Consider the following 24,436-nt stretch of genomic DNA (forward strand, 5'->3'; position numbering starts at 1 on the left):
TCTACCTCTAAAAAAAAAAAGGAAGCATAAAACTGAACGAGAACAAGTAAGAATGAAGGATTTGAGTTTTGAAAGCCATCTCCAAAAAGCTGAAAGATACAGAGATAAACTGAATAAAGGTTTGAAGCCAGTTCCAGGATCTCTCTCTTCCCCTTGCCTATAGATGATACAGATGTAGAACTCTAATTCATTCTCCAGCATCATGTCTGCTTGCGAGTTGTCATACCTCCTGCCATGAGGATAAAGGACTAAATCTCTGAACCTGTAAATCATCCTCGATTAAATGTTTTACTTTATAGGAATTGTTGTGATAATGCTGGCTCTTTACAACAATAGAAACCCTAACAAGACAGGAGGATTTAGAGGGAAGAAAGGTAGGGGGCAGATGGTGCAATTATAATTATAACCATAAGTTGCAATTTGAAAAAAATAAATGACACATGGAAGAATGAAATAGTGTAGATAACCCAGACATAAAATTATACATTAACAGCTGTTCTTGTAAGAATGTTGAATGTCTCCCATAGGCTCCTGTGTTTCACTACATGGTCTCTAGCTGGTGACATTTCTTGGGAAGGTTGAAGAACATTTAGGATATATAACCTAATTGAAAGACATAGATTACTGGCTTGGAGATGGAGAAAAAGTGAGGTTTTATGGTTGGTGTTTACTTCTTATTCAATCTGCTTCCCGAGTATGAATGCAATAGGATAGCTTTTTCCTGTTCCTGCTACAATCCCTTCCCCACTCTCTTGGACTGTATCTTTTTGTACTGTAAAAGTCTCTCTCTCTCTCTCTCTCTCTCTCTCTCTCTCTCTCTCTCTCTCCACACACACACACACACACACACACACACATACACACACCCTACCCTTCTCTCTTCAGTTGCTTGTTAACAAATAATTCCTCACAGCAGCAAGAAAAGTAAGGGCTATAACACTTTAATACTATTAACTGGGCCTTGTGATAAACCTCGCTATGCAGTTTTAGACTTTTGGCACTCAATTTTGGGAGGAAAAGTAGAAGAGCTTAGAATTTTTGGAGTAGAGATGTCACAGAGTGATGTAAGGAAATCTAAGAGAGGTGCACTCATAAAGTTTGGATGACCATAAAGCTAAGATAAACTAGGGCAACAGAGGCCAAGAATATAAGATCTCAGTGGAGGGACAAACAATGTCCTAAAAGCTTTGTTAGTGAATATTCCTACAATATCCAGGCAAAGAATCTGTTTCTTTCTTCCCCTGTTGAGAGAACTTGAGTGAGGAAATTTAAAAACGATAGAATGTTGTGTGTGTTGGAGGAAATGACAAGGTTTAAGAACATTCTGGCTGTGGCATGGTAACTGCTCACCATACATCTACATCTACAAGAAAAGAACAAGTCTGTCAAAATGGTACAAAATCACACAATTTGCAAAGAAGAAAACCTAAGTAAGTTGCATGTTGCAGATCAGGTGGCTGCTATAAGAAGGTCAAACTTGTTAAAGGTAAACTCATTCTGCACTTGGACAATAAGAAAGGTGGACGGAATCCAAATACCTATCAAAGGCTCCTGCTAGTAAAAATGTAAATTTATTTGAACAGATGGAGTCTGGATCAATGATGCAACTAAAGAATTTCTCTGCTCAAAATCATTTCCACAGTGTAAACTTGCAGACTCGTCTTACAGGCATAATGAGTGCAGTATAGCTGTGGTATAAAGAGACCAAACTGCACCTCAAATGGCAATGGAACGAATCTAGAATTATCTGCATTTTGCTTCTGGATCTCTGTTAGTTCAAGGCCACCCTGGTTTACACAAAATCAATGCAAAAACAGATTTGGATGGGTGTGACTCACACCTTTAATCCCAGTACTAGGGACTCACACATCTTTAATCCCAGCACTAAAGGGGGATTAAAAATGGGAGAAGACAAAGTCTCATGGCTCAGTTTGCAGTCACCCAGTCTTGGTAGAGATAATACTACTCTATTGAGTTAACTGTTTTGCTCTTTTGATCTTCAGCTTGGATATTCAGCTTCTGTCTCTGTGTTTTTATTATACGTGCTGCAGTAAAGATTGTAGCGATTTTTAAAGTTTGAATGAATTTGTGCCCCAATACAGCCATAAACACATGGTGGGGTTTAGGATTATAGTTTGAATATAAAATGTTCCCACAGGCTTCGAAAACTTTCTCTTTAACTGTGGCACTGCTTGAAAAGGTTGTGCAACCTTTAGGGTGTGCTGCATCAGGAGGAAGTGAATCACTGGGAATGGGCATTGAGGTTTTATTTATACCACAGTATAACTTGGGCGACAAATGGCTTCTTAGGCTCACCTCTTTGAGCTCTCCTTTCCAGTTGGTGGCACTGTCTGAGATGTTATGGAAGTTTTAAGACACGAAGACTTGTTAGCAAGTGTATTACTGGAACAGCAGTTGAGAGCTTATAACCCGGTCCCACTTGCTGTCTCCACACTCTACTTCCGGCACAGAGATAAATGTGATTTCTCAGCTTGCCAGTCAAGTCATCTCCTTCTGTGACTCATTAATGTTTTCCTTTGAAAAGTAAATATGTATAAATGTAAAGAACAATTGGAATGTACAAATATGAAAATGAAGTAATGTTTATATGCAACTGCAATAGTAAAAATTATAACAAAATAATTATTGCCAGGTTTCTCAAATATTATATTCCTTGGGTACAACCTTGGGTTTAAGATATAATGGAGCATGGTAACAAATGTAACAAAGAAATTAGTCATTAAAATATTTTAAATTATTTGATCAAGTAATCTTAGAATGTATTTGTGTTCAAGTGTTTACTACGCTGTATTACTCAGGTTTTCTAAAGAACAAAAGGGTTGCTGAAATGAATGAATTTACTAGCGTAGTTTACATGCTGTGGTCTGGCTAGTCTAACAATGGCTGTCTCCAAGAATCTTGTAGCTATTTAGTCTATGAGGCTAGATGTCTCAGCATCCCCAATTTGGTGCTGGAGTCATGGAGGATTCCTAGGGAGCTGGTGGTGTTTGGTCAATGTTGGAATCACAAAGAAGTAGGTTCTAATATCAGAAAAGGAATGTTTCAACAACAGGGTAGATGAACTTGCTAGTGAGAATGAGAACAGGCAGACAAGAACAGAAGATTCCTTCTCTGTTTTTTTTTTTTTTTTTTTTTTTTTCATGTGGGCAGCCACTAGAAGATATGGCCCAGTTTTGGGGTGAATTTTCCCACCTCAAATGATCCAATTAAAATTCTTTACAGGTGTGCCAGCTGCTTAGGTTTCCTTGATTATATTTAAGTTTAGAGCCAAGATGAACTACTATGTCAGTCCAAAAGTAAGTGTTAAAATTAAAGGAATAAATTTAGACTAGAGCAGAATTTAAATCTTCTCAGTGTATTTTCACATTATTAGCCCCTATTACTTTCATATGACACCAAAAAAGTAGTTTCTAATTTTAAAATCTAGATGTATAAACAATTTCATTACATCATTGCAAATCTTTCTTGTATGTCTGAGGATAAGGGACAGTAGGTCATGGAATCAAGAGAAAAAAGGTTGACAAGAAAGAGTTAGCATAGTGAGGTGAGGTGAAGTCATCCTGTGGTACTGGATTGTGAGCATTAGTTATAATTATATGGAACAAACACAGGACTTACCATTTTTCAGAAATATTTTTTGATTTTTTTATTTAATATACTCCTCTGTTCTTCTGTGAATTCTTTAGTTTTGTTAGTAGCACATTTAAACAACTTGAAGATTACCAATCAGGTAGAAAGTGACAGACCTATTAATGTTTTGCCAAGGGAACATGGAAGCAAAAGAGAGTTATAAAGTGTAGTTTGTTTCCTTAGGAGAGAACAAGTTAACTATAAAGTTCAGAGATCTAACCACTCAGTGGCCTTGAATATCAAAGTCTGTCAATCATACATATCAGTAATTCTATAGAGGTTATAAGGATCTAATTTTATATCTGTACATGTTTTAACTAAAATTTGTCTTTATCTGGAAATTCTGGGTAGGGCAGTAAGAAATCTGTTAACATTGTCATTTGAGATTTTAATGTCAATGCCAATTGAGTTCAGACTTTCCACAGGTGAGGCTGTGTTTGAATATTTATTTTACTTCATAACTGTGAATCCTTAAGTGCAGCTTATCTGGAGCATCATCTTGTTACTCTATGAACAGAGGATGACAATAAGGTTTCCTTCACTGGAGTTCAGGAAGGGTTAAAGTTGGGGAATGTAAACAGAGATCTTAGACTGGTGACTGGTAGCTATAACTCATACTCAGCAAGATTGATGCTGGTGATTCTCTTAGACCAGCATTTATCCAACCATGAGTCATGACGCTTTTGGGAGTTGAATGACCCTCTCACAGGAGTCACAAATCTTGCATATCATAAGTTTACAATTTGATTCATAACAGCAGTAAAATTACAGTTATGAAGTAGCAATGAAATAATTTTATGGCTGCGGCTCATTACAGCATATAAAACTGTATTGAAGGGTTGCAGCATTAGGAAAGTTGAGAACCACTGACTCAGGTTACAAATTATTCAAATTAGTAATTAACAAGATATATTTATGGGTATTTTTAAATAATGTAAGATAATACATTAAAACATGATAGAGCTTAAATGAAAGCAATAAGTTTTCAAAGAATATCTTTTGTGTATATGCTAAGGGGCTGTATTGCCCTAATACAAATATCAAAGATCCAGATTTTGAGTTTATTATGCATAAGTCATGATGACATATCCGCAATAATATCCCTTTTAAAATTATGACTTTTGATTGAAAGTTTTGTTCATACAAAATTATATTATTGCGTTTGGTTGTATAAAGTAAATGCTCTACAGTGTACATAATCTACTGGGAAGCTCTAGGAAAGAATGTAGAATTACTCCCTTAGAAACAGCTGTCTACGAACGCTCTACCAAACTCAGAGATTATTGGGAGGTTGTGATGAGGATATGTTAGAATACTCATTCAGATTAATCTTTTTGAGGGCATTTGTTGAAAATGGAGATTAAGTGTAAGGGTTAATTATTTGTTTTCAGGGAAAATTAATCATTACATGATTAACCATTCTCGATAAAGTGGTGCTATTGGTACTCTCTGGAATGTCTAAGGTAATTTCCTGGCATGGACAAGGCATGAAGATCTGGAGAAAACAGAAAACCAAGCTGAGGAAAAGTAAGTATGAGAGCTTTATCTCTTTAGGATGGGAGCAGCCTGAGGCTGGGAGTTTGCTAAGCAGATGTTGATATGGGTACTTCCTAGGGCTCCTTGGCCTTCTTCTTTTCCTGTTGATACTGATAGAAACTGATCTCCCACGATGTGTTCTGGAATAAGACACTGCCATTACAAAAAGCCCATTTTTGATTTCTTTGTCTTTGTTCCTTATACTCACTCTTCTTTGCCTGGGCTTTGAAACACACACACACACAAACTGATTTCTTACCTTTTTCTTTTCTGTCTTCTCTTTATCACTCTCTTTCCTTCTCCTCTTAATACTGTCTCTTCTCATACAGATTCATTTTTTTTCCTTTCTTCCTTTCCACTCTCTACCTTTAAGACAAATCTTTTGTTTTGTTATTCATTCATATGCTTCTTTAATCAATGTGTCTTCTCTCACTGCCATTTCTGTATCTATTAGATATCATGACACCAAGGTCTGTATGTGTGAGTGTGTGTGTATGTGTGTGTGTGTGTACTAACTGTTTACTTGTTATTTAAAATCTTTTTCACATGCTGATAATTTCAAACGTATGTGCTGGGTCACATAAGTTTGTCACACAAAGATGGGGACAGACCACCAATGTATAATAAACCAGAAGCAAACTTTACTCCAGAAACCAGAATCCAGGAAAAAATAAAATAAATAAAATTTAAAAAAAGCTCCATGGGGCACAAAAAGCTTATCAGCTAGCTAAGACCACAGCCAGAAATGGATTTTGTTAAGCTGTGGCATAGGCCAGTTTCTGAACCCACCTTTTTAGAGTAGGGACATTAAGAATTATATCTGAACAAAGGAATTTTTACAATCTCAAGGTAAAACTCGGGTACACATTGCCTTACTTTACAATCCCATCAACAGTTTTTCAGTTAAACTAGTGTTTGTACTTAATCTGTTGTCTTCCTTGGTATTTCCAGGTAGTGTTTACTGAAGCCCTGTGATCTCCCCTTTGATTCTATCTTTTGTGGGGAGGGCGCTTGTTGGTTCCCAGCCACCCACCTGGCTTAGACCCAAAATAATCACACAGAAACTGTATTAATCAAACTACTGCTTGGCCCATTAGCTTTAGGTTCTTATTGGCCATCTCTTATATAAATTTAGCCAATTTCTATTAATCTGTATATAACCACATGGCTCTGGCTTACCGGGTACAGTTCTCAGCATCTGTCTCCAGTGGCTCCAAGGCTTCTCTCTGACTCTGCCTTTCTTTTCCCTTACTACAGGCAAAGCCAGTTTCTTAATTCTTTAGCCAATAAAGACAACACATAGACAGACGGACCTCCCACACCAGCTGCCAATTTCACATAACAGGGATAATGCATAACCCAGAGGTCATATATCTATGTTCTAAAAGTTGACTCAGCTCATATCTGTAGGCTAGTTCTCAGTTTGAAGAAAGATGCTTTGGCCTTGTAAAGTGGAATAACCCACTGTTAATAGTTAATCTTCAAACTACTAAAAAAGCTGCTGTCAGTCTGTTCTCATTCTCCTAGACTTACAACTTTATGTATTTTTTTTTATTTCTACATTTTTATTTTGAAAATCTACAATTTTATATTCTTATGCTTGGACCCTTCATGTACAATGCATTTTGGTTTTAGACAATTCAAATTTTACGTCCCATTCCTCTGGTCCCACTCCCAATACCTCTCTTTCCTGCTTTATGTACACTTTCCCTCTATTTTGTATTAGTTCTTTGGGAATATCATACAATGTAGTTTGATCATATTCATCTCCCATAAATTTTCTCCAGATCCATTTGCCTTCCCTACTCACCCAACTTTGTGTTCTGTAAAAACAGAGAAACAACCCCTCAAACAAAAATTATCAAGTGATGTTTGTGTTGCTCATGTGCCTGGACGTGTGGCCTTTACTTACGTGTGATCAATCTACCAAGGGCTATATTTTTAAGAATATTAACTCTCTCCCTCTCCCAACAGCTATCAGTTGTCAAAAGCCCTTTAACTAGTGATGGAGTTCCATGCTCATATTCCCTCTTCATGCAGGGATTTTGTCTGGCTTGACTTTGTATGGTTCTTTTTCATTCTTCTCAGATGGAGTGAGTTCTTATTTGTAACCTCCATACTACACCCAGAAAGCACCCGTTCCTTGTATTCATTACTGCCTCTTACTTTTAAAATCTTTTTGCTTTTCTTTTCTGCAATGGCCCTATGAGAAGAGGCATGATAAAGATGCCCCACTTAGTATCAAACATTTAATAGTTTCTCATTTTCTGAACACTGACTAGTTGTGGATCTCTGTCAATTGCCATCTATTGTAAAAAGACGTTTCTCTAATTATAGTTGAGATGTTTGCAAATCTATGAGTTTAAGTGAGATCATTAGGAGTTAGCTCAAAAGCTACACCTTTTTTTAGGAAAGTAAAAGTGATAGATTTGCCCCAGGCACCTGTGATCTGTCTAGCTACATGCCCTTGGCCCTGATAATGGTTCCAGGTATGACATTCATATTTGAACCATGTCTTAAAACCAAGCATAGAGTGTCTGCTTACTCCCATGATGGTCATACCACTCTAATAATAGTGGGCATAGTTTACTATGCAGTTGTTATTTTATCTTACAGTGTACACAACTGGGTGAGACTGGAGATTACTTTTCTCATTTGATACTAGGCACAGTACTTTCCAGCACCATGAAAGCTGCCCTGTCGAGTTGACACTTCCAGGTCAGTACCAACCTGATTTCTCCATGCTCTATGAGTCAAATGTATGATATCTTAAGCAGTGGGATATTAATGTCAGGTACTAGAGGACAACTTACAGCATCTGAAATCCCACATGTGCTTATGGATCTCTGAGGCAACACTGGCTAATCATTCCCGATGGCACTGGAATTTTCACGATAATCTGTGCCTTTGTAGGTGTATTGTCACTTGGTTATATGTTAGCTCTATTTAAACTCTTTTTATATTTTCGAATATGTCTATTTTATGGCATTTCTACCGTAGTTTGTTCGCATGTCATTCATGGGAAATGTGTTTAGTGTCACTCGTCCTGCCCAGCCTTCTCTCATCTACCCCTCCCTTATCCCATTTAAGTTTTTTCTGTCCCATTATGCTTTAATACAACCTCTCCTCTCATTAGTTGCTAATATCCCTGAGATTCCCTATTAAGTCAGTGTTGCTTCTCAGTACATTTTGACCATGCTCTAGTTACTCAGATAATTCAGATTCCTTAATGAGTGATGTTCTCTCATACTACTTTTATTTTTTATTATTTTTTTTTTTTAGAATTCATCTGACCTTCCATTTCCTCAGGGTTTCCTTCTTCTTGTCTCTTCCTCCTTGTTATTTAGTTTGTATATGTGTGTGTTTGTGTCTGTGTGTGTGTGTGTGTGTGCGTGTGTGTGAAAGCATCGTCAGTCATGGTGTGCTGTAAATTTTTTATAACTTGGTAGCTTACATAAATGATATACTAGAAACATGATATGTGTTTAACAAGTGCAAGATACTAATAACTTTCAGACCTCCTAGTGTTTACTACATCTCTTTTGACTCCTGTCTTTGCTACTGTCATCTTTTATGTATTCATCCTGCTTTGTAAGATCTTCCCTTTTAAAATTAATGTTGGAGCATGTGATCAAACCGGACTCTCCGAACGTGGCAAACAATGAGAGCTGACTGAGAAGCCAAGGACAATGGCACTGGGTTTTGTTCCTACTGCATATACTGGCTTTGTGGGAGCCTAGTCTGTTTGGATTCTCACCTTCTTAGACATGGATGGAGTGGGGAAGACCTTGGACTGCTGCTCTTTGGACTGGACAGGGAGGGGGAGGGGGAGTGGTAATGGGGGGAGGGAAATGGGAGGAGGGGAGGAAGGGGAAATTTTTAATAATAATAATAATTAAAATTAAAAATAAAATAAATAAAAAAGGAAAAATAAAATTAATGTTAAGTTTTGCCAATGACCTTTTTTATTCTTTCTTTCCCTAGGTTAGCAGCTAACAGATGATGAGGTCTCTGTCTCTGAGTCTTGAACAGGTAGGATATATGAATTTCATTACCACTAAATTTTGATTCTCTAAATTTTCACAATTTAAATACTGAAGACATATTTATGGATACACTGTTAGAATGCATGATCCAAAAGCAGTTATATAAACCAACAGAATAGAAGATATTCAAATGTAAACACAGGAAGCTACGGCCATTTGATTCTTGGCAAATGTTACTTAAAAGCAAACATTAAGAACAGCATGTTTCAAAGCGAAGCTGAGTAATTTGGTATCCATTTATAGAAGATTTAAATTAGATTCCTATTTTTACCTTTTATAAAAATTAACTAAAAATCAAGATCTCGATGTAAGATGTGAAACTCTGGATATATTATCAGGAAGCATGGGGAAAATACTTTAATATGTAGGTGTATGAACTTTCAAGAGAAAGAATTGACAAATGCTATTATTTCAACCTTTAAAAGTGTGGAGCAAAAGAAACAAAAGTAGGGACAGTATACAGAGTGAAATGAAGTCTTTGTCAGACAATCATTTGATAGGAAAGTAGAACCTAAGATAGAGAACTATTTCAAACTTTGAAAAAAATAAAGACCAAATAATCCAACTAAGAATTGGGGATTGAAATTTAACTGAAGAAATATAAGCAGGCACAAAAGCTCATCATTCAGAGCTGTTAAGGAAATGCAAGTTAAACTTACATTGAGAAGCAACCTGATTGCAGTCAGAACAGCAATTTTGTTTTAAAGAAATGAGGAACAAAACATGCCGAAGAGGATCTGGAGAAAGGAGTTTTTAATAATTACTGGTGGGAAGTTTCTAAAAATATTAAGGCACGGATCTCCATATAATCCAGCTATAGCACTTCTGTAAATGTACTTAAAAAATCAAATAGGTTACCACAGAGATACATGTACAGCCATGTTTTTTAGAGCAGTCTCTTAGTAACCAAGTAGCAAAATTGCTTAGGTGTCCATTAATGAAAGAATGGATAAAGAAAAGGCAGCATGATACATGAGGGATTTTTTTCTGAATCATAAAGATGAATTGCTTCATTGTTATGAAGTTGCTAAACGTATTTGTGAAGTAAGTCTCTCTCACAAAGAAAGCCATTGCATTTTCAGGTATGAAATCGAAGGGTAAAAGACAGCGCAAAGATTTCTGGGATTTGCTAAGGGAAAGAGAGAGCAAGGGATAGGTTTAAAAAGTACTAACAAAGGAAGACAACATGAATTTTCTTTTTGTATGGGATTACTATAATGAAACAGTTATTTCTCTAAAAAATGACTAAATACCTGGGTTTATTTTTAACAAACTTTGATGTCTTAAAAAAACATTACTAATTTATGTTTTCACCATCATCAAAATTGTCTTCACTTTCAGGAGTAAAAGCATCTCAACTCATATTGCTGTAGTACAAGCTCAAGGTCCCAGAACAGAGAAAGACTGGCCTGTCCTTTGCTTTCATGGAATGGTAATTTTGACGAAGCAGCATTCACCGAGTCCTCTAGTTTACATGGTGTGACAGAAGAGATACTTTCAAACCAAATAAGTCTAAGAGATCACGTCTTGGAGTGAGCAATGTTCTTACTTAGAGGAGGGAAGAAAGAATTTGATTTATCGACTGAAAGATGCCTGTGACAGCTCTGAGCGTGAACTTGGCCATATCTTCTGTTTGCTCGTGCAGTCTCCCAGTCGTTTCCACATTCTTAGATACTAGCTCTGTTTCAGTGATGAACCTTCATAACTCTTGCGTCACTGTTTTCAGTCATACACCCATGCTGCCTTTTGGTGTTTTACCTTGATGAAATACTTTTAATATTTGATAATAACTATGAATTGCTTTAATCATGTACCCAAAATATTGATTTTACATTCCAAGTTACTATGAGGCTAAAAACATTTTAGTTGGTAAAATTTTGGGTTTCCTATTTTTCAAATCTTAAGTTGCTTGCATGTTTCTGGCTCAAGTGATCTCCTGGCTCAACTTCCTGAGCGCTGAGGTTCTAGGCATTTGACACTGAATCCAACATAAGAATTACATTTTAATGTTCAGTTCCCCTACTACATGCTGGATATCTGTGGGGCAATGTATTAAATACTGCTTTATTAGATGAGATTCCTATTCTATTTGAGTGTTTGAGAATAATTGTAACATTAGTAATGAGATATTTGCAGTGGGTCATAGTTCAGACATTAGCATGTGACATAAAGGATTTTTTAAAATTCTATTTTACTTAATTGGAAATCATATATATATATATGTATGTATACACACATACATATATATATATATATGACTTAGAAAACAGTATTATGAGTCATTTAAATTCAATACTGGGGCTGTGGATAAAGCTCAATTGGTAAAAGGCTTGCCATGCAATCATGAGAACATGTGTCAATTTGCTAAAAGCAGAAAAAGAACAACATGATGGTGGATACTTGTAGCTCAAACTCTGGGGAGGTGAGGACAGGGTAACCCCTGAAGCTAAGTGGCCACACAGTGGAATCTACATAGAGAGTTCCAGGATGTGAAAAATCTTGTTTCAATGAAAGAAAAGGAAGGAGGACTGTTCCTGAGAAATGACAGGAGACTGACGTCTGCTAAACCACACACACACAGGCACAAGCACTCATTCCCACACGCTCCCTACACATATACAACCTCATACAGACAACAAATAAAAAAAAATCAGCTATTTTTATCAGAGCAAAATTTGTATTTAGTTTTTTATGCAGTATATTTTGAAAATGTTTTCCCCTTCCCAGTTCCTCCCAGGTCCTCTTCACCTCCCTACTCATCCAACTTCTGACTGCTTTCCTTCCTTCCTTCATCCTTCATCCTTCCCTCCATCCTTCCTGCCCATCCTTCCTGCCCTCCTTAACCCCCCCTCTGAAAACCAACAAAGGAACAAATCCAAACAGGGCAAAATCCCACCACCAACCACTACCCCTCTCCTCCAAAAACATTGAAAAAGTACACAAAAACCATGGGGGTTCACTTTATGTTGGACTGCCTGAGCATAGTTGAAATACTCAGTGACATTCCTTTGGAGAAAATTTGTTATCCACCCACCAGCAGGGGATAATAATAAAATGCAAGTAGCCTCTAAGTTAGCAATGGGATCTTTTGTCCACTCCTCCTCTTGGCACTGAAATCCCAACTGGACTGGCTTGAAATATGCATATCCTGTGCATGTTGCCAAAATCTCTGTGAGTTTGCATGTTCAGATACTATTTAAGTGTTAATTTCAAAGTCAATCAGACACTGGAAAATGTATTACATTTGATTCTTATTTTCTGTTCATTCTCCATCTTATTGAAAATAGATTAATTTCTCATATCTCAAAAACTGTTTCCTCTCCTTCTAGTCCTCCCAATTCCTCCCAACCTCTTCTCCCACCCAGATCCTCTCACTTTTTGTCTCTCATTAGAAACGTTAGGCATCTAAGAGGTAACAACCAAATATACCAAAATAAAATATAAAGATAAACAGAAACCTTACATCAAAATTAGGCAAGGCAAAGCAACAGAAGGAGAAGAACCTAAGGCATTGGAATTAGAGGCCAACTCATTCACACACCCAGAACTCCCATGAAAACACTAAACTGAAAGCTATACTATAAACACAGATGAACTGGTGCAGACCCGTGTCAGCCCTGGTCTAGCTGCTTCAGTTACGTTCACATGAGTATTGCTCACTGGCTTTAGAGGGCCTTGTCTTCCTGCTGTCCTTTATCACCTCTAGCTCTTAGATGCTTTCCACCTCTTCTTCTGCAGGGTCCCCTCAGCTGTGAGTGGAGGGATTTGCCCGATTATGACTTTCTTCTTTTTAAATTCTGAGGAATTATATTTTTATTTCACAAATTATTTATGTGTTTATTCATTCACTCCTTATTTTTTTTAATTTTCCATGTGTACATATGCATGTGAATGCCATGGTATGTCCCGGAGGTCAACGGACAACTCTCTGTAGTAGGTTCTCTCTTACCACCAGTGAGTGCTAGAGATCAAAGGTGCTCACGCTGGCCACCTACTGAGTCATCTCACCAACAAAAATTATGTTCTTAAGAAAGTGCTTATTTCAGTTGCTTTTGATGGAACCAGAAAACATCAAATATCAGAGAAAAATAAAATGACAGCCATGGTTAATAGTGGGCTTGTAGTCTAAGAAAAGAAGCAGACATTCCCACATTTTCTGCACCTGTCTGATTTCCTGTGAGCATATTGGTTTTCTACTTTGATTTATTATGATTTTGATTGTGTATATATGTGTGTGCCTTTGTGAGCTACATCCCAGCCTTCACATTGACTTTCTATTGCCAGTTGAACTTATCAAAAGGAAACAAATATCAAAAACTCGATTTTAATGAGTTGGTTTACATGTTATATAGGTGAAGCACAGATAAACGTGTCATAGGGCTTTCCACTGTATAAACAATAGACACCAAGGTTTAGCTGCCTGGATAACAAGTTTTTAGGGAAGCTTTCAGAATTTGATTTGTTAAGATAAAGTGAAATTTACACTAACTTAAATAAGCATATTTGTTTATTCTTTGGGCAATTGAGTACAACGTTTTTTTTTTTTTTTCTGAAAAAAAAAAGCATCTTTCTTCAGAGTCTCCTATTATTCATGTACGTGAACAATTGCTTCCCACTGAATAAGAGCTGACCCATGACCTGGTTTAATTAACAGTATGTAGAAGAATGAAGGTGTGGGGTGTGTATATGTGTGTGTGTGTGTGTGTGTAGCTCTCAAGGAGTGAAACAAATGGCATTTGGCTTTTTTATCACGCTGTGAGATTTATCACTGATCACAGCTCTAAGTGCGTGGAGTAAGTTATGGTTCTTTGAATAAGACACTAAAGTAGGAGTCTGCTTCTTTAATTATTAGATTGATATACAGCATAATTAACTAAGTGGTAGTAATAAAATTACAAAGCCATGCAATAATTCATTTTGTGTTCATGCACCATGTCCAATTTTTCCATGCTAACCTTTAACCTGCGCATCGTCTTTCACATTATTAATTTGTACAAACAAATGCAAATTTTCTGTTTTTTAATTACCTAAGGGAATGAGCATGATTGCTTATGCAATAATATTAATAACATTTATGTTCGGAGCACTCTTGCTGATAAGAATTAAATATTTACACAAAAAATGTAAAAATAACAATAATGACTATTTCGAAATGGACGCATGAAAGACTATTGCTCATTTGTACCAGCTTATAAAAGTGAGTCATATGATTTGCATGCATTAAAGTCCATAGGATTGAAAAGAATATTAAAAAGCAAATAACCACGAGTGATGCTTATGCAACCGATTTGGAGGCATTTATGTGTGGGGTGCTCTAGGAAATGTTGCCATTACCAACTGTTTCCTGATGACTAATCTGCCTGACTGGGACTATGGATGTACTGTTCAGTAGATGAGCTGATATTGCCAATTATCTGCTCACTTTATTATTCAATGGACAGAGCTCACAAGGTAGCACTTAGTGAACAGACTGCTTGATAGCTTTTATCTGTAATGTGACATTTTTATTCATATCTATTCACATAATAACTAAGTGGAACACACATAACTGAAGTGAAAACATTTAGAATAGAAGCGAATAGTGACTTTATTATCAATATTACATTAAGATAACTAGGAAGATCAGATCCAATTCCTGTGGCCATGTGCATCCTTTTCTCTTGATCTAACAGAGCAATAGGTTAGGAGTTATTATGCTTCATTTTTTTCTGAGCATTTGCTTTGTTAATTTTGTCTGTTTTCTTTACAGTTCTTCAGTCTGAAGCCCTTGGTACACTTTGTAAGGAACTGAAACTTAATCATAATGTTGATTCATAGTACAAATACATTTCTAGCGATCATAATTAAGAAACTACCTCAATTCACACTTGACATAGCTCTAGAGAGATTCTGTTGATTGTGGCAAAAATAGCTTCTTTTTTAATTTCCTTAATTTCTGGTGGTTTCTATTTGGAGATGGATAGTGTTAAAAACTGCCGCCAGGACTCTATTACAGTTCTGCTGGGGCTTTCACTTATTAGATTTGGACCTAACCTTATCAAATGAGCTTCTAACTAATGATTATACTCTAAAGACCACTTTTACACTAATTGCCTTTCCCTGTTTAATTGTTTTACAAAATTGATAATTTAGTAGAAATATAATAAGCCTCTAATATTTTAGATAATTTGGCCCTTTTGTGGTCTTTAGAGGGTTCTCACTTCCTAGAAAATTAGAATGCACATTGTAAAATTTAGGTCTTGCTTTCAGCATGATTCGTAAAGGCTGTAGAACTACACAAGAAGATTTGCACAATGCTGAGCTCTTGTCCTGAGTGTCTTAGTTTTTCTTTTAAATTTGAACACATTAAGAACACTAAATCAAAAATACTTTTCGGAGGTGTCCAACACAAGTATAATTTTTTGAAAGACTTAAAACCAAAATCATTTCTTTTCTCAATGAGGCAAATACATACTAAAATGTTTTACTTTATTAGATTAAATTTTAATGTGAGAATACTCCAGTTTTATTTGGGATACTGCAGTAAGAAACAAGTGATGTGGTAGACCACAGACAAACACTTTAGGGAAGCTTAAGTTAAAATATTTATGCATCCCTCTCCCTTTCCACCTCCGATGAAAGTTGTTTTCCAAGAATCCTGAGGCAACTGTTCTGCGTGCCAAAAACTACTCACTGTATAGACATAGTCGTTTCCTTAACTTTGCCCATTACTATACAAGCCCCATAAGGACAAGACTCCCTTCCCCTTTGTAGGGGATGTCTGCAGGGCTGCCCTCTGTCTTGGTAAAATGTGCTTTCCTGGAATGTCTGGAAGTAGAGAATTATTGCAGATAAACTTGGCAACAGAAACTGTGACAAATATTTCAATACTATTGCACTTTGGAAATACAGAGTCGTTTTATTGGGATAGAAAATAAAAACAGAAATGAACAACTTACCACTTTGGAGAGTGGCCAACAGCGAGATGTTTTATGTTATTTTTATGAAATGAAGACTGTTTAGTGAATAATATGCTAAAAAATGTTCGGTGTGCTCAGCATTTTCTATTCTCTTCATTGAAATGTTGAAAGCTTTCCTTGTTGTTTTGGAGACAGAAGAGTGGCTGCTGAGCTGAAAATGTATGCTTGAAGTCAGAATTTAAGACTTAATGACAAATTTCGGTAGTTCTGAAAGCCTTATTTTCCTTTGTTTAATCATAGATGACATTGAATACTACACAATACTTCCAAAAGAATAACAGCAATTCACAAGTATAACTCAGATATTAAACATCCTGATTGACTTGGAAAGAAATTATTGTTCTGTATAATTTCAGGCAATGTTTGTTCTGTGCAAATTTCCCTGAAAATTTAGGTACAAATTTTCTTTCTTTAGTCATTAATCCTTTCTAAATGTTTAATTCTGAGTAATAAGCACAGTTCCCAAATAATTTAAAGTAGTCCCAAATTATCAAAAAGCAACATCGAGTATTGTGAACACATCTATAGACATGATTTTGATGTGGATTTGAATATTGCACAGTGTGTTCCTCAGGGCACATCCCCCAAGATGCACCATCTAATCACAGAGTTCAACATATGCCATCAATAACAGAGAAAGCGAAGTTAATTACAGGTTCCTGTACAGCGTCTCTCTGCCACTAGTGGCCCATTATAATGTATCATTCTTCAAATTGAGAGGAGATTGACAGAAATTTTATCAACTTTTCAGTCCCCATGTCTTTTCTGTGCAATAAGTGTCTGCCGTACACTGGGAAAGTGATTAAATATCAATTTCACGGAAACCTGGGAATAATGTTTAAACGACTAATGAGACACTATTTTTACTACTGAGGTACTGTGACTGCCCCATGAGTCAGAGGAACGCCTGTCATTCTAATTAGTCATCATTTGGCCAGGTTTTCATTTCTCTCTCTCTCTCTTTAGGTCCCTAATTGGATATTTAGGAACTTTAAACTTAGTATCTCAGTGGGAGGAATGTTCTTACAAAATCAGTAGAATTTTCATGTCATAATTCTTTTGAGTTTTTCTATCAGAGGCAGCAACAATTTTATTTGAAAAACATCATTTATAATCCATCTGCACTTATATTAACAATACGCAACTTGCTTCATTAAAATTAATTTCAAAATATCAAAACATATCTTTTATAAAATTATGCTATTCCTTTATATTATATATAAAGAAATGTGTATATAATGTATATATAATACATATTGTATTATATGTATAATTATATAATTATTGCTTCAGGCATTTTCTCTATTACAGGAACAATATAGAAGCTATAAAAGAGTTTCAAGTAAAAGCAAGTTGCATAAAAATCATTATTTCTTCCATAAAAACGGTATTCTACTAATTAGTAAAATATTATAATAATAGGAGATTTTGATAAAAGATTCTCAAGGTTAGCATTTTCATGACTACTATGAAAACAGAAGCTGTGGAGTGGTTTCACAGAGAGGAGGTCTACAATGTCATGATAAATTTCACCCATAAACTCTTCATAAACATAAACTTAAATTTCTGCTGTATATAATCAATTTATTTACTATCAGAGTCAGGCAGATATCTTTGTTCCCACATTTCTGGTCTGTTTTCCATTCTTTATTTCTTCACAACATAAGCACAGTCATGGGACAATACAATTATTTATAGTTTTTTTTTTTATTTATTGAAAAATTACCGCCTCCTCCCCATTTCCCATTTCCCTCCCCCTCCTCCCACACATGTCCCCCTCCCCCACTCCTCTACCCCTTCCCCCTCCCCCCACTCCATTCCCCCTCCCTCCCGAGAATGAAGAGCAGTCCAGGTTCCCTGCCCTGCGGGAAGTCCAAGGTCCTCCCACTTCTATCTAGGACCAGGAAGGTGAGCATCCAAACGGGCTAGGCTCCCACACAGCCAGTTCATGTATTAGAATTGAAACCTAGTGCCATTGTCCTTGGCTTCTCATCAGCCTTCATTGTCCGCAATGTTCAGGGAGTCTGGTTTCATCCCATGCTTATTCAGTCCCAGTCTTGCTGGCCTTGATGAGCTCCCAAATAGATCAGTTCCACTGTCACAGCGGGTGGGTGCTCCCCTCGTGGACCTGACTTCCTTGCTCATGTTCTCACTCTTTCTGCTCCTCATTTGGATCTTAAGAGCTTAGTCCGGTGCTCCAATTTCGGTCTCTGTCTCTATCTCGATCCATCGCCAGATGAAGGTTCTAAGGTGATATGTAAGATATTCATCAAAAAGATGAACATGGGATGTACTCACTCATAATTGGTTTTTAGCCATAAATAAAGGACATTGAGAATATAATTTGTGATCCTAGAGAAGCTAAATAAGAAGGTAAACCCAAAGGCACACCTGGGAACTTGGGGTGAGGTGGCATGGGGCTAAGGGGAAATGGGGTGAGAAAGGTGAGAAGGGGAGATTGGGGTGAGCTTGGGGGAATGGGATGGTTGGGATAAAGGAAGGGTGGACATGGGAGCAGAGAAATATATATCTTAATTAAGGGATCCATCTTAGGGTTGGCAAGAGACTTGACTCTAGAGGGGCTCACAGGTGTCCAGGGAGATGTCCTCAGCTAGTACCTTGAGCAACTGAGCAGAGGGAATCTGAAATGACCCTATCCTATAGCCATACTGATGAATATCTTACAATTATTTATATTTTGCTCTGCTCTGATATGTGTGTCTCCCAGAAAGAGGAGTTGTGAGTTATTTCACAAAACTGAGTTCTTTCAGCATCATTTTTATACTAAATTATTTAATTTTAATTCTGTTCAAAGATAAATCTAAAACTAAAAATACCCACTCAGAAAATATGTGAATCAAGCTTACTTTAAACAGCATAAAAGTAAATGCTTATTGAAGACAATATAAGAACTTTGGATATGCCAATCTATACTAAAAATAGAAATAATTTTATCTGTTGCTATCTCTTTAAACTTTCATAGAAAGTTATAAATAATTATACAAGTCGAACTCCAATTATCATTAAAAGACTGGTCTTTAATTTCACTTTTTGGAATGATCATAAAAACAAGTTCAGAAACATAGATAAAATTTTTTGGTAAAAGAGCAACATCTATGAATTAAACAATAATAATTTCACAGTGATAATTAAATAGAAGAAATATATATGTAAATAAATTTGACTATACTTGCATTTTATCATGATAAAAGTCAAGTTTTTATCATGGGTGATAAATTATCTGGGTGAAAATTATTATATTAATATCAGTTTTTTCTCTTGGTTTCTGCTCATTTTCCTGGTTTTGGAAATATGAGGAAATGATATCAAATGCAAGTGTATCTGTGAACATGTATACAAATAAACACACACATACACACACTCTCTCTCACATACACATGTACATACAAAAATTTATTAACTTGTATAAAATTTGTATGCTGTTACTTTTTTTCATGTAATCATAATCATAATAAATAGATTATGTATGGTGTACAAAATAAATATTTTAATATTGGACTTCTTCCAGATGGTTTTCATGTCACACATGGGTCAGTGGAATAATCTACTGAACTCTGTTGAATGTTCAAATGTAGAGCGGCAGTTTATTACAAAATCACATTTTCCTTGAATGATCTTATATTATAATCTATAGTGTATAATATATATTATACTATAATATATGTATGTATGTATGTATGTATTATGTGTGTGTGTGTGTCAGAACTATTTAAGGACACACACTCACTCTCATCTGAGAAGGTAAAGTTTCACTTCAATATCATTTTGGCAAATATATTCTATAGATTTCCCCAGCATTGATTTCGATGCCTATACTTAATATCATGGTTAGGAAAAAAATATTGACAATTTAAATCAATCACTTAGTATTTGGCGTTTCATGTTTTTCAAATGAACTGAATTAATAATAAACATCCATACTCAAATGTTGCATAAAAGTGCAAAAGTGGTGCAATTGTTCTTGTTATTTTTCCTATGCATACATTAATCATCTTTCCTTAAAATTTTAAAATGCTATAAGCTTACAGACTATTCAGGATTTTTGGATTTCCCAGTCAGTATATAGGCTTGGCTAAGTGAATCAAATATACATCATGAAGAATTGCTTGAGGCAGGAATTGCACCCTTACTGTTCTGAGTCTGTGGTTGAGTAGATAAGGAAATATTTTAGAAGTTAATTTAATTTCACTTTACAAATAACATATGTGGATTTGATTATTTTCATATTAGTAGTAACTGTATATCCTCTATAGCATATAGAGATCTTCATGCACTATTTAGAGATACAAGATCATTGCTTTTTAAAAAATGAAAATTTGGTTAATCATTAGACATATACTGATATAAAAGAAGAATGATTAACCCAAATATCAGTTTTATAAACTGTCAATTCCATGTGTTTTATAAGTTATTTCTATACATATTCATTATTTCACAATTTGTATGATACAGAGAAAAATAAAGAAAAAAATAGATGAAGGAATTAGACATGCTCAAAAGATTATGATATGTTTTGAACATGGAAAATAATTCTTTCTCTATACCTTTTAATTCGATCTTCATTTTGGGCATAAAATCTCAGTGTTTTCTTGAAGCAATAATTATTTTATGAAATTAACAACTGAGAAGTAAAAATAGGAGTTAACAAAAGGAGGTACATGTGTAGATTCTGGTTGAGGGCTGATCATTGCACAGTGTTCCAATTCAGCATCTCCCTTTGTCTGCACACTATTTGAAAATGCAATCAAGATGCTCTAATCGCTTTAGCATTCTTATGCATACTAGCAAGTGAACAATATATTATAAACAGATGTTCAGCTTAGCGGGAAGTCTCATTAAAGACCTGGAATCCTGACCCATTCCAGAAAATGTATAGCATCTGGCATGTTCAAAATAGAACTGCTCCTATCGATTCATCCATGGAATAGTACTCTTGTGTGCTCAGACACTGTGACTCACTTTTCTGGGGATGACTTAACTCGCTTTTTTTTCTCATGAGAACTATCTTGGAAGAAATGTCAGTGAAAATACATAAAGTGAAGAAAATAGCATCACATGATAAATCCAGGGCTGGCAACAGCTTTTCCTTTATTTCGATTTTGGGATCATGACTGGCATTATGAGAACACTTTTTTCCCCCAGCCCTGTATCCTTTAAAATCAGAGAAATTTCACATAACTACTTATGCTGTTTTTCTTGTTTTTCTAAAATTTACAATTTTCTTCAGAGTACAATTAGAAATTATTTAACTTGGATTTTCAAAATATCACTTAAGTATTCATTTATAAAACCCTATGTTGTTTTTTTTACCTGCAATGTCTTTTAACCAGTCTCTCACATTTGAATTTTTTTTAACATTTCTCCATCTTTTTTTTTCTCTTTATAATCTCCTATTCTGTTGGCACGTGATTGTGTTGTATATAGAGTATAACTTTTTTATTTGAAGATGCTATATGTCTTGTCCTAGTGAGCCTCTTTCTCTTCAACTTAAAGAGAGTAACAGCAGATTCCAATGAAAATTACTTGGTACACCATGGAGTTTACAAGCATTACTTTCAAAAGCATATGTGGTTCCAGGAGCTCCTGACTGAAGAGTTCCATCCCTCACACCTCACAGGTGATGCGCAGAACACATAGTGAAAGCTACATGGCTGAAATCTCCTAAACTTCGGGCAACTGCAACACTCAGGTATTTTCTCCTCAACTAACAATTGAGTTGTTTACTGCTATATGGCCTTGTGTAGAGACCTCAGGAGTCTGTGAGATTTCTTAGTCTTCTGAACTTCCCTCACTTTGAGAGAATGTTAATGGGGGAAACATTATTTTGGTTTCCTTTGGTGTCCATAATGGCAAAAGACACTGATTTGATTCAAGACAGTAATGATCCTACTTCAAGGAAATAGAAGTCAGTATTACATATGATTAAAAGTCATTATCAACCTCTACTATAAAATTATAAGCTAAAATTATATGATTGGTAAAGGTGGCATGGAGGTGTTAGTATGTTTTAAAGTATTTCCAATTATTTTTAGAACTTCTCAAAATTATTTTAGTCACATACATTTTTCTTTTCAAAGTTCAACATGATGAATTGAGTTTCTTAGCAAATGTATACAGATGTGAAGAAGAAAAAGGTTTTAACAGTTATTTTGGAATATAACACATATAAAAGCAAAATGAAATTCAATGTTTGAAGAAATTAATAAAAAGATTGTTTCATTAAGTGATAATTAAAAGCCTCGAGCTACAGAAGAATAATGTTATGACAGAAATGTGATGTAAGCCCATCATAATAGAAAGACAAAAGGAAAAGCAATAAGTGTAAATAGATAAGACAAAAATCTTTAGCATAAAACATGGACCAGCTTGATTTGGAATAGAAGAGGCAGGAAGTGAAAAGTGTGCTATAGAAATAAAGGGCAAAAAATGAATTGAGAAATATTCAGTCAGAATTGAGGGAAAAAACATGGACAATATCAAAACTCACAAAACATAAAAGTTCATCTGAGTATAATTCATAATATAAGGAATGACTGCATATCAAGTTTGCTGATCTTGGATTTCTGCAGCTAATTCATTTTTGTTGTTGTTATTGCTATTTTTTGTTTTTGTTTTGTTCGTTTTAAGATTAAAATATAATTACATCATTGCCCTCTTCTTCTCTACAAGCTCTCCATTCCCCTATTTCTATCTCTGTCTAATTCATGGCCTTCTTTTATGTGTTATTATTACACACACACACACACACACACACAAATACAACCTTCTGTGTTCATTGTCCATTTAATATTGCTGCATGTCTATAATTTCAGGGCTGACCACATTGTATTTTGATAATCAATTAGTGAGACAATCCCTGTAGAAGACTAATATTCTTACTCTGAGCATCCAATAGTCCAATACTTCCAATAGTCCTTGGTTTAGGGGTTAAGACCCATGAGATTTTCTCATTACATGTTCATATTTCTTGTTCAGGTGTTGTTTATGCAGCCATATTTTTGAGGTAACATGGGTGAAGCTTTCCTAGCTCTTGCAATATGCACCTTTGATTTAGTCAGGTACTCTAAAGGAAAACAACCATATGTTAATATATGTTAAATTAGTAACAAGGGAAGAATTCATGATTCAGACACTTGGAACATGGTTACTCAGTCTTTGAAGCTGAGTGCCAAGATATGGATTGACAATCCCTCCAGAGCTGTTCTTCATTTTCAGGATTTAAAGTTTTCATTATATAGAAGTTTTTTGTCTCCTAAGTTAGCTTTATTTGTAGATATTTATTCTTTAGTGCTAATGTGAATATAGATGAAATTGTGTTTCTCAGTGTGTTTTGTAAATTGATATTGCATTGTTTAAATTGTTGATCACTTCTAAAATTTAATGACAGAATTTTGAGGATCTCCAATGCCATATGTTAGAAATAATTTGAGTTATTTTTACTACTTTAATGTCTTTCTTTTACCTTCGTGCTCCAGCTGGTGACTCCAACATTATACTGGAAAGGAGGGAGTTTGATGCACAGTTTAGTATTGCTCATGATTTAAACGGGAATGATTCAAGTTTTGAGTATGATATTGGTTGTGAGGTTTTCATGCATTACATTTTATATTTAGAGGTATGATTCCTCTAGTCCTTTCATCTTGATGTCATGTTGGGATTTTTCTCAGAATTTTTTTGTGCATGTATTGAAATATTTATGTAATTTTGTCTTTAAGTGCACTTACACAATTTACCACATTTATTGTCTTGGGTATGTTAAAACATCCCTGCATCCCTGGGATAAAGCCTACTTTGTCATGATGCAGGATTTTTTGACATAGACAATGACATTTCAAAAATTTTATTGAGGAATTTTGAATGAATGTTTTCAGACATATTGGTGCATTTGCATGTGCACACATTCATACACGCATGGTCATGCATACTTAGTACAGATTAAATGTAATAAAATTACTAGAATTGTTTAAAATGCATTTACTTTTTACATAGATGTTCACATTGTCATTTTAAGAAAGGTAAGGCACTGTATTGTCAACAGTAATATAAGCATCATCAATGACCTTATTCATTAAACTCTGAAATCTATAGTTTACTTGGAATATATGGTTGCAAATATGAAGGAAGAAGAAAGCTGAAAGAATTATAAACACCATCCTCACTGGTTTTTGAAATGTCATGTATTCTATTAATTTCAAAACCCATTGGTTCAGTCTTAATATATAT

General features: G+C 35.3%; 1 long non-coding RNA gene across 7 annotated transcripts in view; it reads left to right on the plus strand.

Annotated features, from left to right (window-relative positions):
* The window catches only part of LOC126503354 (uncharacterized), a 781,756-nt gene that overhangs the window by 700,399 nt on the left and 56,921 nt on the right, over positions 1 to 24,436 (plus strand). For 2 of the 7 annotated variants that reach the window (XR_007592266.1, XR_007592265.1), the window contains exons 2-5: positions 5,083 to 5,178; positions 7,804 to 7,905; positions 9,172 to 9,219; positions 10,575 to 21,823. This is a non-coding gene — a long non-coding RNA (uncharacterized lncRNA). The other 5 variants (XR_007592268.1, XR_007592267.1, XR_007592264.1 and 2 more) reach the window with 3 other exon arrangements.

Source organism: Alexandromys fortis, unplaced genomic scaffold (genome assembly GCF_014885135.2).
Source record: "Alexandromys fortis isolate MF-2015 unplaced genomic scaffold, M_Fortis_MF-2015_v1.1 scaffold_2_1_26212458, whole genome shotgun sequence".
Taxonomy (NCBI): domain Eukaryota; kingdom Metazoa; phylum Chordata; class Mammalia; order Rodentia; family Cricetidae; genus Alexandromys; species Alexandromys fortis.